Source organism: Plenodomus lingam (genome assembly GCF_022343315.1).
Source record: "Plenodomus lingam strain CAN1 chromosome Unknown contig_21, whole genome shotgun sequence".
NCBI classification, from domain to species: Eukaryota; Fungi; Ascomycota; class Dothideomycetes; order Pleosporales; family Leptosphaeriaceae; genus Plenodomus; species Plenodomus lingam.
In genome coordinates this window covers 1,282,832-1,300,753 of record NW_027093938.1, presented here as the reverse complement: position 1 = coordinate 1,300,753, position 17,922 = coordinate 1,282,832, and positions in this window count along the sequence as shown.

The window sequence follows — 17,922 nt, the reverse complement described above, 5'->3', positions numbered from 1 at the left end:
GAAATAGGGTAGTTATTTAAGATATTTATATCTATATTTACTAGTATTAGGGATAATAAATACTTAGTTATATCTACTAGTTAATAATATAATACTATTAAGAAGTAATATAGGATTATAGAGGATATCTTTTTAAAGCTTTATAATAAGGATATATTTAAAGAGTAGCCTATTATTATATAGTATTAGTAAGAATTAAGTGTATTAATCTAGTTACTACCCTTTAAAGTATATATAACTAGGACCTTAGTAGAGGATTTTAACTTTAGTAGTGTAACTTATCTTATAGAGATAGATACTCCTATTTTATACTATATACTCTATAGGTATCTATAAAACTAATATACCTTTTTAACCTTATACTAGGCTAGTAATATAACTCTTATATATATAAAGCGCCTCTTCTTAGTTACTATAATCCTATACTATTTATTTACTTAGGAAAGCTCTAATATATTTAATATATATTTAGGTTTATATTTTTAAGCCTCTAGAGTTCCTTAATAAGTTATAGAGATATTATCTAGCCTTAGACTTATATATTTATATAGGTATATTAATACCTAAGCCTTAAGGCTAGCTAACTTTGCTATAGTATATATAACGCTAGGTTCTTAACTTATATAATTTCTTAGCTACTAGTAAGGCTAGCCTTTACTAGTCTTTTATAACCTCCTATAAACTTTTATAAACTTCTATAACTTCTATAAACTTTTATTAACTTCTATAAACTTCCTAGGCTAGCTAAGCCTACTAAGCCTTACCTCCTCTAAACTTCTATAAACTTCTATAACCTCCTAGGCTAACTAACTAGCCTACCTACTAGTAAGCCTTGCCTCCTCTAAACTTCTATAACCTCCTAGGCTAACTAATAAGCCTACCTACTAGTAAGCCTTACCTTCTCTTCTTTATAACTATAAATATATACCTATAGTATATACTAATATATAGTATAGTCTAAATTACGTGCTAGTATATTAAATCTATAGGTAGTTATTATTTATAATAATATTAACTTTATTAATTATAAGTGCTATAAAGATATTAGAAATTAAGTAGTATTCTAGTTATTTACTAACACCGCGTATATTATATATATAGAACTTCTAGTTAGTAGTCTATATTAAGGTATATATAACCTAACCCTCCTGCTATCTCTTGCTAATATTATTCTAAGCCTAGTAGTGTCTAGGGGTAATAATATAGGCGCGTAGATATTATAGTTCTTAATTATAGACACCTTACAATATCTCTATCTAAGCGCTATACGTAGTGTATTTAAGCAAGATCTAGACCTAGAGCTAATATTTCCTACTATTAATATACTACTACCTTATAAGACTAAGATAGTCTAGTTTATAGGAATTAAATATAATAAGAGCTTAATAGAAGGGACCTTTGCTATTTATAATAATATATTTCTAGATTAGCTAGGCTATAAGATCTATAATAACCCTATACCTAATAATATCTTCCTTAAGTAGATATTCCTTCTATATAGTAACTAACTTACTATAGACTATATCTATATAGTTATATATAAAAGCTAGCAGGCTTATTATACCTATAATTAGTAATAATAGGTATAGCCTATATTAGTATAGTTTTACGTATAAATAAACCTTTTAAACACTATTATCTATATATATTAGGTACTAGAGAAGGGCTAGTTAAAGTTAGATTACTGCCTTATAATTAATATAATATAATAGGGCTATATAATAAGTACTTAGTGTGAAGGGCTTAGGCTTATGCCTAAGCCTAGGTCTAACACAAGACAGACCAAGTCTAACACCACTACTAAGCGAACACATTGCACACCTATAAAAAGGCGCGGAGGGCTTACCTCTCCTTTAAGATACTAAATACTATTATCAACGCTTATTGCATTCTCCCTTAAGGCTAGTCTATAACACTTAGGATAATATAGAGTTCTACTTAATAGACCCTATTATTACCTAAGGATACTAGGTATAGATTATATCTCTCTTTTACTATTACATAGTCTAGATAAGAGTCTTAATAGTAGATAGCTCTAGGTCTAGTAGCTTTAAAGAAGTAGATATAGTTATCTCTCTATAAACCCTAGAGTAGTTTATATAAATAGTTAAGGATATCTACTAGTCTATTCTATTATATAAGGCGTAGAAGAGTCCTTATCCTAATAAGGACTTCTATTCTATATATTGCCTCCTATAAGAGGTAGAGTTATTCCTTACTCTACGCCACGCTATAAGAGTAGGTAATATTAGTATACTCTAGTGCCTTATAAACCCCCTTACTATTATATTCTATAGTGCTAGCTAATAGAATTATATAAAAGAGATACTATATTATTATTAGAATCTATCCCCTATTAATAATAATATCCTCTAATACTTAATCTTAGCTTCTAGTTTAGTAAATATAACTAGGTTACTAGGTAAGTTTAAGCTAATTAATCTTATACTAAAGTATATTAATAGTAGTTATAAGCTAGACCTCTATAATAAGAAAAACTCTACGTATAATATTAAACACGTATTCTAGTAAACTATATTATATAGCGCGTATATAGGCGACCTCTAGAGGTAGATAGAGAGGACTTTTAGCAAAAATATAACTAGCAAGCATACCTCTAATAACGCAGTAGATAATATATTTTATCTTGTATAATTACTACTTATAGATAGTTAAGTAGTATAGTAATCTAACCCTATCTAGGATATACCCTTTAATTTACTAGATATCTACTAGAAGGGCTATAAAATACTAGAATAGAAGATTATATAGTTTAACGCGTAATATATTATTATACCTTTATATACTAATACTACTATAGGCCCTATACTTATATTAGATCTAGGTATATTTATAGATATTAGTAAGTTTATTTTTAAGTAGTATATATAATTAGATAGACTAGGTATTACCTTATAATATAAGGAGATTAAGTCTTTAGACTTAACCTAGTACTAATATAAGAGGGACTAAACTTAATTTTATTAAAAGTAACTATCTAGTATATTTACCTCCTATAGCTTCTAGCTACTACCTAGTACTCTAGGTACCTTTCTATTTATTACTATAACCTATTAGTATAGTTTATAGATATAGTAATAGATATATATACTTAGAAGGGGGAGGTCTTTAATAGTATACACTTAAGGTAGTAACTACCTATTAGATTAGGTAGTAGCGCCTAGAGCGTAACTCCCCTTAGGTAAGGCAATATGTCTACTATAGTAATATCGCCTTGCCCCTCTTAGGCGTGTAGGTAGGTGGGGCGTTATAGGGGTAGAAGGTAGGGGGGTAGGGTATTAGTAGGTAGTAGGTAAGGCACCACGCCTAAAAGTTATTAGAAGGGGGGGGGGGGTAGGGGCGTTATATTATTATTACTACTACTACTATTATAGTTATAGTTATAGTAGTAGTTATAGGAGGAGAAGAAGGAGTTATAGATAGAAAGGGGTATATATAATTATTAAGTATTATTACCTATATAAGTAGGATATTAGTTAGGGCACTATAAGTACTTTCCTAAGGTATTATATTTACTACCTACTTACCTTTATTAGATAATAGTATAGTAACTTTATATATATAGACCTAATAGCTAATTAAACTATAACTATACCTATAACTATAACTATAACTATAGCTATCTACTCCTGTATTATTATTACCCTCTTCCCCTGCCTCTACTATAGCCCTCCCTCTATACCCTTAATATAATTAGCTAGAGCGTGTCCTAGGCACTACTATACGCCCTACTAGCTTCTCCCTTGCTATAGCAAGGTATAGCTGCTAGTTAATATAGTAAGGTTACCTATAGGCTAGATATACTCTAGCTAGATACGCGCCTGCTATTAAGGTGTACTAGTACTACCTAGACTCTACTCCTAATCCCCCCTCTACTAAGTATAACTCCCTCTTATAGTTACCTTTATAGATATTATTTACTATATATAGTCTAGATAGTAGAGCGTAATATATAGAAAGGCCCTTTACCTACTAGTTTTAATCCTTCTCTAGTTAACTATATACCTATATAGGAGATAAGGCTAGGTATTTAGGGAGGATTATATATAGTAAGGTGTTGTAACTATATAGTATAGTAGATAGGTCTCTAGTAAGTTAACTATCTATAGGGGGTTAGGAGTTTAGTTAATAAATATATAAATAAAATAAGAGAGGAAATTTAATACTATATTACCTACTACTATAACTAGTATAATAAAGTATAGCTTGCTATTATATTATAGAAGTAGAGGAGATATAATAGTTATAAGCCTATAGTTAGTTAATATAGAGGATAATAAAGGCTATAGGTAATAGAACGCTACTAGATATTTATTAGGTTAGCGCCTACTATATCTAATAGCGTCTTATTAGCCTAGAAGATTACTATTATAGACTAGCCTTAAGGGAGAATACAATAAGTGTTAATAATAGTATTTAGTATCTTAAAGGAGAGGTAAGCCCTCTGCGCCTTTTTATAGGTGTGCAATATGTTCGCTTAGTAGTAGTATTAGACTTAGTCTATCTTGTGTTAGACCTAGGCTTAGGCATAAGCCTAAGCCCTTTATATACCCCTAACCTTCCCCTATAAACTATTGTAAAATTGTCTTTCTAGGGGTCTAGGGTTATATCTTTATCCCCTATAATCTATTTTAGGCTTTATTACTATATATTCTTAAGTTTTATTATTATATCTTTATATTCCTTCCTAATTTATAATAGGCCTGTATATTAAGTAGTACACGCGCGTAGCATCTATATATTTATTTTAGCACCCTACTATAAAAGTTCTAATATAGCTATCCCCCCTTACTATAAATTTCCTAAACTTACTTTATTATATAATAGATTTTCCCTACTAATTAGCCCTCTCTCTACCCTTTCTATATTAATCCTGCCTATCTAGCCTCTATTATATCCTTATTTACTACTACTAGTACTAGTAGTAGGGATATACTATAAGGTAGTTAGACCCTACACTAGGCCTACTAAGATAAGGTGTATACTTCTAATATTCTCCCTATATTTCTTATACTAACTTTTGCTTAGCACACGTCTCCCTAAACATAGTTACTTAGTAGCTTTATTATTTCTAGTAACTTAGATTATAAGGAATATAATAGTAGCTTTATAAAGCTACTTCCCTATAATTAGTATATTAACTAGCTTTATCTTTTTAGTAAGCATAACTATTAGGAAGGTAGTAGTAAGTTCCCTTTAATTTTTATTTTCTTTATAGTAAGTTCTAACTATATCTAGGGCGCTTATATAAGTCCTACTAATATAGCTATAAGACTTATACTTAGTTAGAAGCTATCCTTACTAACATTCCTAATATTTACTAAGCCCTCTATCACTAGCTTTAGTTTTATTATAGTTACTAGAAGGATTGCCTTTATATTATAAAGAAGGGGACCCTTAGTACTTTTTTATAGAAACCTACTAAAGGCACCTATTACTAGTTTATACTATAGTTCTACTTACTCTACTATTATTTTAAGGATCTTATATTAAGGGCTTAAACTAATAACACTATTACTCTACTTGCCCCTACTACCTACTTACGCGCCTATAATTAGTATTAGCTTAGTGCTATTATTTTATCTACTACTAGTACTCTAGTATTTCTACTTTAGTCTACTATTACACCTTTATATAGTAGTTATAGTAATAATAACGTTATATAGCTTGCTACTACTACTAGTGTTACTTTCTAGCGTATTAACTAGTGTATAAATAAGACCTAGGCCTAAACTAACCTTTATATTAATAAGCTTAAGAGCGCTGCTAAGCGCACTATCTATAGTATTAAGACTCTTATTATTAGTATTAGTTTTCTCTTATTCCCTTTATATCTATTCTAATATTTATTTTCTTTAGGCCTAGGGTGCTGCGCGTTAGTAAGCTATTAAAGTACTACCCTCCTCCTACTACTACTACTACTGCTGCTTATACTTGTTAACTAAGTCTTCCCCTACCTATAACGCGCGCAAGCGTTACTACTATTACTAAGAGATATAGAGGCGTTAGAATAATATAAATAATAGTTTAGGGGGGGCTAAGGGGAGGTTAGTTATAGATAGTAATAGTATAGACACTACTACCTAATTGTTAGCTATATTATAAAACTTTAGTAGTAGGGCACTTGCTTAGAGTGTTATTAGGATAAATAAAAGATATCTCTAATACCTTTCTACTTCTTAATTATAATAAAGGTCTAAGTTATTATTCTAGTTTCCTTTTGCCCTTGCCTCCTAGCTTTTATGCGTATTAGGCTATTATTATGCGTGGTATCCCTATACTATTCCTTAAACCTATCTAGAGCCTTAGTATCCTATACTACCTCTAGTAGGTGCTATATTAGATTAATATACCCTTTCTATTTTACTAGGACTTAATACTTCCCTTTTCCTCTTATATTCTTTATATAAAGGATCTCTTCTACTTCCTATTTATCTAGTATTATATCTTTATTTTCTAGAGTAACTATTAGACCTAGTTATAAGTCCTAAAGCTTCTAGCTTAGTAGTAGGTTATTAGTAGCTCTCTCTAGTAGATCTAAATACATAGTCTTATATAAGTTCCCTAGTAAGTCTAATACTACTATAAGTAGAGTAGGAACTTCTATTACTTTATACTTTACCTATAGCTAGTTAAACTTTATACTTAGTTAGTTTATCTTTATATTATATATTATAAACTAAACTATATTATCTTTTAGGAACTTTTTAGCTAGGTATTAGAACTAGTTTATTACTTCCTATTATTATTACTATTAGAATATAATAGTAGCTTACACTAGCTCTATACCCCTCTATAGGTGTAATAAGAACGCTATAGCCTCTCTATAAGGATTCTTAGGCTTTACTAGTAGTAATATTATCTTTTATAGCATGTCTATAGTATACCTATTTAAAAGTAGATTTAGGCTAATACTAGTTATACTAGAGTCCCTATTATTAAGTGCAAGTTAGTAGGCTAGTAGGTAGTTAGGCTAGTTAGTCTGCTTAAAGCATACTATTATATATAGCACTACCTGCACTTCTTAGTTTACCTACTTTATCCTGCTATCTATCTAAGGGTAGTATATAGTAGACAGTAACTAGTTTATCTTTATTATCTAGTATAATATTATCTAGAAGGATCCTAACTAGTCTAAGCCTTAGTTAGTAATAATAGAGGATAGGAAGCCCTAGAACTGCTACTAGTTATCCTAGAAGATCCTTACATAATAATTAGCTACTATAGAGACTATTACTTTAAGCTAAATATATTTAGACAATCTATTAGTAATAACTAATAGGAACTAAGGTTTACTATTATCTTTTATAGGTAGATTAACTATAAAATCTATAGATATTTAGGACTAGTATTATAACGTAACTAGTATAGGTTATAATAGACCCTATTAGCGCTTCTAGGAGATATAAGCACTATAATAATAGCAGTTCTAAATATACTATATAATATCTCCTAATATTCTATCTTAATAATAGTTATAGCGTATTATTTAAAATATTATATTCTTTCCTAGATATCCTACTAAACCTAATTTATATGCTTGCTATATAATAGTAGTTATAAGGGGTTCCTATATTAGTAACTAAATAACGCCCCTCTAAAGCAAAGTGCCGTGTGCGCTAATTATATAGTCCCTAATCTATTACTTTGTATTAGCTAGAACTAGGAAAGACCTAGCGCCTTTCTAAACCGCATTAAGACGCACTTAGTATATCTTATCTTCTAATACTACTTTGTCCTATAGTGTCTATATATATAGGTTACTAAAAAGGCTAGCGCCCTTTAGTAACTTAGACGCCTCCTCTACTTCTAATACTGCAACCTAAATTAATTTAGGGCGTATTACTAACTATAGTGTTACTTTAGAGGAGTTTAAATCTTATAGTTGCCTGCTTAAGGTATTAGGTTATCCTATAAGATAGCTAGGTCTATACTATAGGATATACTAATATTTTAAAAGTTCCTCTACCTAGCAGCACTATTACTTACTTAAGCTTTAAAGGCTAGTAAAGTACTCTAGGTTTTTATAGTTTATAAATATTATAAATAGCCTATAAACGCTTTATAACTCTACTAACTAACTTTTAAGATACTTAATAATAGCTAGTAATTCCTTAATATATATAGTATAGTTTTGTCTCTCTAGTATTAGTACTATAGAGTAGTAAGTAACTAGGCGCTAGACGCCCCTAACTTTTTATAATAAGCAACCCCTAAGAGCGTATCCTAAATAGTCTACTTCTAATAATATTTCTTTAGCTAGGTCCTATTACGTTAGTACTAGTCTAGATATAAATACCTTTTTTAGTGTATTAAATATACTTTATTCTTCCTCTCCTTATTAGAATAGGGTGTTCTTCCTAGTTAGTTAGTGTTGCAGGAGGGATATTAACCGGATCACGGAGCATCTTAATCCAATCAATCCCGATCAATACCCCTGTATGACCCACTATCTAATTAACTGCCAGCTTACTGCTAAGTGCCTAATAAAAAGCAGGAGCTCTAGTAAGGAAGGTTTACTAATTATTTACCTTCTAGTAAGGGTAGCTGAAGCTCTATATATATAAGTCTAATTATAGTAGATATAATCTAATAATCTATCTCCTAAATTATTCCTAACCTTAGTAATCTAATTTTCTATAGTTATAAGCCTGGTTAGCGTAGTAGTATTATCACCACATTTTAATACGCATTAGTAGAGCGTGGTTAAAAATTATAGAGGACATGGGTTTGAATCGCGGTGTTAGAATACTATAATTTAAGAGGTCCTAATTAGTGAGCCTCTAGAGGCGCCCGGCTATACTGCTTAACAGGGTTAACATTTCTCCCAGATTAACGCCACAATACTACTTAACAACAACCACAATAAAAAGATTGCGCTTCTTCAGCCAAGCATATGTAGCTCTGCTTAACTAGGGGGTGTGTCGCAATACAATATCTTATCAATATCCCACTATATATATCAACTTATCGGGGTGGGGTAACAGTGTTCACTTTTGCCCTATTCTTGGTTTGCGACAGTTAGTTTAAAGGCGCTACTACTTTAGAAAACTTTATAATAAAGTTATAGTAGAAGTTAGTAAAACCTAGAAAACTCTATACCTCTCTTATATTCCTAGGGGATTCCTATTCCTATACTACCCTAAGCTTTTTAGGGTTAGGTCTAAGTAATTTGCCCGCCTTAATAATATAGCCTAGGTAGCGTACCTCCTTAATACTAAAAGCACATTTCTCTAAGTCTAGGTGTAGTCCTACTTCTTTTAATAGTATAAGTATATACTTTACTTTTTCTATATAGTTAAACTAGTCTACTCTTAAATAAATTAGGATATTATTAAGGTAGGCTATTATATATAATCTAAGTAACTCTATAAGCGTAGTATTAATATATTATTAGAAAGTAGATAGCGCACTACTAAGACTAAATAGATATACTAACTATTTATATAACCTAAACTAGGTGCAGAAAGCTATTAAGGACTTATAACCTTCTACTATTCTAACTTTATAAAAGGTAGTATAAATATCTACTTTTATAAACTAATTTATACTAGATAGTATATATAAAGTTTCCTTAATAAGTAGTAGTAGGTATTAGTTAAATATTATTATACTATTAAGTATCTAGTAATCTATACAAAGATGCTAACTACCTAATAGCTTCTTTACTAGTAATACTAGAGCTCTAGCTATAGAAGAGCTTGCTTAGATCTAGCCCTTATCTATTAATCTAGTAAGTTATATTCTTAGTTCTAGTAATTAGTCACGTGATATAGGGTATAGGGGACCCTATAGGGGGTTAGGCTAGGTTCTATCTAGGAGAGTTATTAACTAAATATAGTAATCTATACTACCTTAATAAGGTAGCAAACCACTTGCTAACTCTTTGTTAAACAGGTCCTTAAACTCTTATAGTTCTAGTAGCAACTTTATCTTTCTAGTTTTATACTTAGATTTATAGGGAACTATATTACTAGTAATATAGATAGTGTGTATGTTAATAGGACCTCCCTTATTAATACTTCCTAGGTGTTTTATTAGGCGCAAGTTATATATTACCTATAAAATATCTAGTATATTTATTACAAAAATTTATACCTATATATCTTCCTATTAGGATCCTTAATTTAGCAACCTATTATAATTAAACCTAAGATAGTAGAGATATAGGTAGGATATAGGCATCTCCTACTCTCTTATACTACTATATTTCCTACCTTCCTAATTATTAATTTGCCTTGTAGAATATCTATAACAACGCCCTCTCTGCATAGCTATAGTCTACCTAGTATTAGTTAATAGGAGAGACTAGGTACTATATAAGCTAAAAGCTAAGACCACTAACTATCTAAATTATAGTCTAATACTACTAACTATAAAATTCTTATACTATTAGTAATTCCCTAGGCATATTATAAGGGTTATAGGGGAATATTAATAAAGTTCCTACTAATCTATCTTACTAACTTTTCCTTAACTATACTAAAACACTAGCACCCTAAATTAACTATTACTTGCATATTCTCTACTCTACCTAGGAGGAGGGGAATAAAGAAAGGAGGATTATTTAACCTAGCCTTAACATCTAGGGGACACTTAATAGCCTCTACTATTAATAATTCCTCTATTATAGTGTCCTCCTTATACCCCTAACTTGGCCTAAAGTTAGGGGCAGCTAGTTTCCTAAATTAGGGCCGCTTACTAATACTATAACTGTCTTAACACCTACTAGTTGTAGTAACAGGGTATTAGGGCATGCACGCACAAAATAACTGCCCTATCTACACTAGGTGCAGACCTTCGCTAGTTTCTGTGTATTAAATAGGTCCTATAGGATCTAGTTAGGACGTAATATTAGTAGTTTAGTAGGTATACTTAATAAGGCTACTACTTCTACTATATTTATATCGCTATCCTAATCTAAGTTAGACTTCTACTAGGGTTTCTTAGACTTACTAGCCTAAAGAAAGCCTAGTTCTAGAGAGGCTATTTTAATATCTACTATAATTATCTTATATTCCTCTATAGCTATATTATAGTTTATCCTAAAGACTCCTCTATTAAGGGAAACTAAGTATATATAACTATTAAGAGATTACTAAAGTTATAAAAGCTTTTATTTATTATTCTAGTATAAACCTCCTAACTATATAAGAAGCTATATAAAATTTATAAAGAACTCTATAAAAGGCTAATTTTAGCCCTAATATAAGTATTCTAATATAACTTAGGCGCGCTCCTACCTATAATAGTTACTATAATAGAACACTAGGTAGTTAAGAAACCTACTTATATCCTAATACTTACGTGTACTATCCTTAAAGTATAGTGCTATAACGCGCTAGACTATAGGTAATAACTAGGACTAAATATATATAAACCTTACCTCCTTATCCCTAATAAAGACCTTGTCTATATATAGTTTAAACTCTATAGTTATTTACTAGGAGGAGAAGTTTACCTTAGTGCTATTATATAGTAAGCTAACTAGGAAGGGTTTATAATATAAGGTAGGAGGGGGTAGAGGTAGTATATTATTAAACCTAGCAGGCTTAGAGGAGGGTTAGGATAGAATCTAATTGCGTATTTCCTTATTCTATTAACGTAGTATAGCTATTATAGTAGAGTCTTAAGCCTATTATTCTATTAATCTATAGACCTACTATATTAGCCTTTCTACTATATTAGGTTGCACCTAATTATTCTAAATATCTAGCGTGTCTATCTCTTATTACTATTATAGTATATTTAGAAGAAGATACTAAAATATTATAGACTAGCCTTAAGGGAGAATATAATAAGTATTAATAATAGTATTTAGTATCTTAAAGGAGAGGTAAGCCCTCTGCGCCTTTTTATAGGTGTGTAATGTGTTCGCTTAGTAGTGGTGTTAGACTTAGTCTGTCTTGTGTTAGACCCAGGCTTGGCCATAAGCCTAAGCCCTTCACAATTACTAGTTTTAAAACTAATAAGAATAATTAGCTTAGAAGTCTTAAGAAGATTACTAGCCTTAAGCCTAATTAAAATAATTAGCTTAGAAGTTAGGAGAAGTTACTAGCCTAAAACTATAGAGGTGATAGCTATATAGTTACTATTAACCCTCCTGCTACCTATAATATAATAACTAATAACTCTAAATATAATTATATTATTTATATTTCTATTACTTAACTATCTATATTTAATAGCTATATTAGGTATAGGCTTAACTTATAGGCTTATAGGGCTTATACTTTAAAGACTAGATACCTTGCTTTATTATATAGATAATAGCTATAGCAGGCATAGCCTTAATATATAGGCTTATAGGGCTAGTTATAGCTAGTATTATAATATACTAGAAGAAGAAGGTTAGTATAGCCTAGTACTTAATAGTATATACTAACTTATATAAGGTCTTAACTCCTTAGAGAATAGGAGGCTATGCTATATATAACGCGTTTTACTAGTCTACCCTAGTATAATACGCCCTAGCGTAATATAAGGTTCTTTAGCCTTTAGGAGAATAGGAGGCTATATTATATATTAAACTATAAGCTATTAATCTTAATATTATAATCTTCCCTAATCTTAGTAATATCTTCTTTATACTAATACTATAATAAAGTAATCTACTATTAGAGTTCTGCAATAAATATAAGCTATCCCTAGAACCTACTAGCTAGAAGCGCCTCTATAGGTTCTAGGGATAGCTTATACTTATTATAGAAGTTAGGAGAGGGTATATATAAGTTAACTATATTAATTAGGTGTATTAGCTTTCCTAGTAGTAGTAATTAAACTACCTAGCTTTAAAGTTTGTAGTAGTTTGCAGAAGGCTATAAGGGGTAAGTCTTACTAGCAATAGGGTAGCTAGTTAGTCTAGAAGATTATAGAATATTATAGAAGTTTAAGAAGTTTATAAAAGTTTATAGGAGGTTAGTTAATCTCCTAGTTAGAAGGTTAGTAATATACCTACTAATACTTTATAGTATTAATAATAAGGAGATAGACTACACTAAAGTTAGCGCTATTGTGCATAGACATACACTTAAGTCTACTACCCTAGGTTAGAGCTACAAATTTATTAGTATTTGTCACGCTAGAGACGCCTATAATCCTTAAGACTTATAAGGCTAGAGCCTGTTAATTTTAATAGGGCCCTCCTCTAGTAGGTACTAAGAGTACACTACTTAATAAGAGCCTATACTCTACCTATTACTAGGATTTAATACTAGATAATTACTTACCTAGTAGTAGGGTAAACCTAAATATTAATATACTCTTTAGGTACTTGCGCTATAAGGCCTATATAGATACTTAAGTTTAACTAGCTAGTACTATAGAGCCTCCCTAAGGTCTATAACCTTACTAGTAACGTAATAAGGATCCTAACTAACTAGTAGAGCTAGGGCTATTCCCCCTTAAGGTCTGCTAGCTTAGTAGTAATATAATAGGGTTCCTTTTAGATAAGGACTACTAGGTATATCTAGTAGTTAGACTAATAAGAACTAATAAGAACCTAATAATATAAAGAAACCTGTAACGACTTAGGTAGGTAGGGCATCTGAAAGGTATCCTATACGACTTAAAGGCATATGGGAGTGCGCGTCTATACAGAAAAGGATAAGATTCCTACACCTATAGGTCTTGTACAAAAGGACAAGAAGAACATGCCTATCCTAACTATAGGCGAGCTGTTCTCTATATACATTAGTAAGTTAGGCCTTTATTAGGCCTAACTTAGCATAGAATAATAGGCAGGCAATTCTACCCTATTATTACACTACCCCCTCCTATAGAGAAAGGATAGTCCCTATCCTTAGGATTAGGTTTAGATCCCTTATAAAAGAAGAGCTTTTTGCAAAATAAATCCACCTTTACCTCTGCCTTTACCTTTACTTCTTCTTCCTAGAGCACAGACCCCTATCCCTAGCCTACATATAACTAGCCCTCTACCTACTAACTTTCTTATTCCTATATCCCTAATTTTTTAAATATTTAACCTAATCTATCTAAAATCTAGTAAGTATTTAATCTATATAATTAAATAGTTGCTAATCTAAATTAGAACCTTTAGCTATGCTAGTACTAGTACTACTAGGAGTCCTCCCTATCGCTTATCGCGCTCTCTATATAAGGGTAGTTAGGGCTCTAGCTAGGGGCAGGTTTAACAATTTTAATTTTAAGTTAAAGAATTCTAAGAAGTGCTAGTACTATATCTCCTAGAATAAGTATTACAATCTAGTAAGTATCTAAGTCTAATAGGGTTCCTTTACTAATTCTAGTAGATTCCTTCTTTTATTAGCTAAGAGTACTCTACCCTTAAGGGTGCTCTAGATAAGTACTATAGCTTAGTAGCAAACCCTGCTAAAGGGGATAAGGATAAGGAAGCTGTGGTTACTTATTAGAAGGATATTAAGCAGTTTAAGGCTACTATTTAAGAAGCCGCCTAAAACCTTACTAAGTGCGTTACTATTACTAATGCTTAGACTAAGAGTATAGAAGCTACTAAGATCCTTATAGCTATATATTATACTACTATATCTAATTTATATTAGCTTTAGAATAGTATTTATAAGATAGTCTTAGTAGTTAGGGGCTTAATAAGGGCTATTAATAAACTTAAAGAGGAAACGGCACTAAATTAGGAGGCAACCTTTATAGTATAGGCTAAGATAAAGGCGCTTAACAAGAGAGCGTCTAAATTAGTTCTAGCTCCTACCCCTACTCCTAAACCTGCTCCCACACCTACTACACCAGTTGTCTAGAAGCTGGCTAAGAAAGATAGTCTAGGCGCTATCTTAGCTAATACAGAGTCTAAACTAGGTTCTAATAGAGAGATAGATATAGAATAAAGAGGTTTCCTAGGGGTAGTGTCCTAGGGAACTTAAAGGTTCTAGGACAGTTCTAAATAGGATATAACAATAAATAGTAACAAGAATAATAGTAATAGATAGTAGTTAATAGATAATACGTAGCTAAATAGGATATAAATTAGTTATAATATTAGGTATAATTGTTGTAAAGTAATATTAGATCCTCTTTACCTTTTTCCTAGGCTTAAATCTATTTTAGTAAGCTACGTAGGGGACCTAGCTAATTTAGATACTATTAGTAGAATACCTATAATTTATAGGGAGCACCTATAAAGTTAGAGGTAGGATACTAAATAGGATTAGGATTGTGTCTAACCTACTTAACCTTATATTTTAGCTTAGATTAATATAATTTGCTAGCTAGGATTGCTTCTACCTCCTATTCCTCTACACCTTGTATAGGGGTACTAGGGGGTTTTAGAGCCTCTTATCTAGGTAATAGGTCTTAGGGATCTTTATATAGTATATTAGGAGAGAAAACGTTATAGATCTTAGAACTAGGTAGTAATTAGAGGCAATACGCGTTTCCTACTTGTTCTAATACCTTAAAGGGACCTTCCTATTATTTAGATAGTTTTTAGCTAGGTTATAAAATAGCAAGATTAGTAGTAGATAGATAAATATAGTTACTAACCTTCTAGTTAACTAGATAGTAATAGCAATTAGTAGTAGAGTGTATTTAGTCTTAAGCTCTTTCTATATTTTCTTTAGCAATCTTCTAGGCGTTGTGTATCTAAGTAGCAAGGGATAAGGCGTCCTTATAGTTTAGTTTCTCTAGTATAGTAGATAGGGTCTTTTCTAGTTTCTAATACTAACTTTGCTTTAGTAAGGAACTAAAGAGGAGCTAATATAGAGCTATACTAATAGATAAATATAGAAGAGTACTTTAGGCACGGTCTATTATAGGTAGTAGGTTACTCTAGTTATCTTAGTAATAGGATACAAAAGGCCTTAGTCTCTAATTAATATACTTATTTATAATCTTAGTTTATCTATTAGTTTATTTATAGTAGGCAGTAGAGAGCTTAACTTTAGTGCCTATAATCTAATAGAACTTAGACTAGAAACTAGATACAAACTAAGGGCCTTAATTAGAAATAATAGTATCTAGAGTGTGTCTAAATTAGTACACCTACTAAACAAATAAGGTAGCTATACCTTAGGCGTCTATAGTTTTATAGCAAGGGATAGTAATAGCTTGCTTTAATAGGCGATTAATAATAACTATAATCTAATTATAACCACGTTAATCCTAAGGAAAATCCTTAAAATTAATACACAGGTGTTGCATTAGTAGACTAGGGATAGGAAGGGGGTAGAGCATGCTAGGGAGTTAGTACTATCTTAGGTGCCCTCTCCTATATAGGATACAGTTCTAAACGTAGCGTTTATAGGTAGTCTCTATACCTTTCTAGTAGTAATATTAGGCTAGAATCTAATAGGTTTTAGTAGCTAATAAGTAGGTAGTAGATATTTAATTATAAGCCTTACAAATTAGTCTAGTATATAGGACTAATCTAGCAGGCACGCAAAGTTAATCCTAGTAGAGAAGGAGTCTATTTTCTATCTAATAGTGCTTAGGCAACTCTAATCTTTCTATTAGAAATAAGGACCTATTTTCTTAGAGAAGAGTTTTAATAAGTTCTAGGGATCTAAGAGTTATAGGGTTCTAAACTGCTATAATTAAAGCAAGGATTAGTAAGGAACGCTTAGCTAGGTAGTCTTGCGCTAAGTTAGAGTTAATTTAGGGGTATAACCTATCTAGGGCAATTATTACTTGTAAACAATTATCCCTTTAAGTAGTCTTAAGGTTAATTATATCCTGTTCCCTTCTGCTTAGGATATTAGCTTAGGCGTTATAAGATCTAGGAGTATACTTAATTTAGAAGTTAAAGGGACTTATAACCTCTAGCTATCTAGCTTGCCTAGCACTAAGGACTTTAGTAGATATAAAGTACTCTAGTGCTCTATAGTCTATATATACTCTAATAAGGTGCTAAGTACTTATTAGGTTAGCACGCTATTTCTTAAAGGCGCAGATTATTACAAACAATTCTTTATTATAGATTTCCTAGTTAAGTTTAGAACTAGTAAGGGTCTAACTAAAGAAGGATATAGGGTACTATTTCCTATTAGGATGCTCCTATAAGAGGATAGCTGCAATAACTCTATTAGAGGCGTCTATCTCTAGTTTTAGAGGGTACTTAGGATAAAAGTAAGCTAAGCTTAGGATTACTAGCAGGGCATTCCTAAGCTAGTTAAAGGCTTGTTAGCATTCTAAAGTCTATACAAATAGGGTAGCAGGGCTCTAAAGAGTAGTTAAGGGCTTAGCTGTCTTAGAGAAGTTTTCCACAAATTGCTAGTAGAATCTAGTAAATCCTAGGAAGGACTTTACTCTAGTTATCGTCTTAGGAGCAGACTAGTTTTAGAGTACTTTAACTTTGTTAGGGTCTACCTCTAAGCCTTTGTTAGTTAGGATATATCTAAGGTAATAGGTATAGGTTATATAGAATTCGCTTTTCTTAATATTAGCCTATAATCTAGTAGAATAAAGACGCTTAAGGACTTTTTAAATATAGTCCTTATAAGTAGCAAGGTTTTTAGAGTAGATAAGGATATTATCTAGATAGGTGATATAGAAGTTGTCTAAATAATCTATTAGTATATTATTTATATAGCGCTAATAGGTTACAGGTCTGTTATATAGCCTAAATAGTAGGACTTTATATTTATAGGCACTATACCTAGTGTAGAAAGTAGTGTACTCCTCTAAGTTAGGGTCTATTTAGATCTTATTAAAGGCAGCATAAATATCTAGCTTAGTAAAGATTTTTGCTTTAGCTAGCTAGGATAATAGATTGTCTATATAGGGTATTAGATACGCGTCCTTTTATATTAAGCTATTTAAGCTTACAGTAATCTATATAGATCCTAAGGCCTCTATTTAGCTCCTTAACGCATAGGATAGGAGAGGTAAATAGGCTCTAACTAGTCTTAATAAAACCTTTCTATAGGTACTCTTATATATATTCCTTAGTGGCCT